Source organism: Malaya genurostris, chromosome 3, assembly GCF_030247185.1.
Source record: "Malaya genurostris strain Urasoe2022 chromosome 3, Malgen_1.1, whole genome shotgun sequence".
Taxonomy (NCBI): domain Eukaryota; kingdom Metazoa; phylum Arthropoda; class Insecta; order Diptera; family Culicidae; genus Malaya; species Malaya genurostris.
The window spans coordinates 79700240-79700806 of record NC_080572.1 but is presented as its reverse complement, the minus strand read 5'-3'; positions in this window follow the sequence as shown (position 1 = coordinate 79700806).

Sequence of the window (567 nt, the reverse complement as noted above, 5' to 3'; positions counted from 1 at the left end):
GTTTTACCATAATAAACATGGAGAATGAATTTTCAATAAGTTTCGCCGTACGTACCTACGCGGTTGTAGTAAAAAGATGGATTGTATGGAGATGGTTCAATAGAATCAGTATTGTGATCGTAATCCGACCTGTGATTAATAGAAAGGAAAAAAAATCTACTTGAATGAAAATTCCAACATTTGTTACACAACAATAACTATGTTGAATAAGTGATAATTCGCCTGTTTGTTTAAAAGTCGCATCGCAAAATTCCCGTATTAATCTACATAGTGGTGAAATGATGTCTTTTTCAAATGTCAATACATCATGGAAGCATTATTCGAAAAGCTTTTCCTTGATTATTATTCCTTGTATTATGACTACCAAGTTTGATCAAGTTTCAACGTACAAAACATTCAAATTGTCCTTTATCAGGAAAAGGCTGTGAGTATATATCCAAACAAAATTTAAGCGTGCCTTAAAAAGTAGATTTCATTACAAGTGCAAATGTTTGATGTTTCTCCGAACACTAACGAGGATCAAATATAAAAAAAATTAGAGGTTAATTCACTTAGTGGTGTGATAAT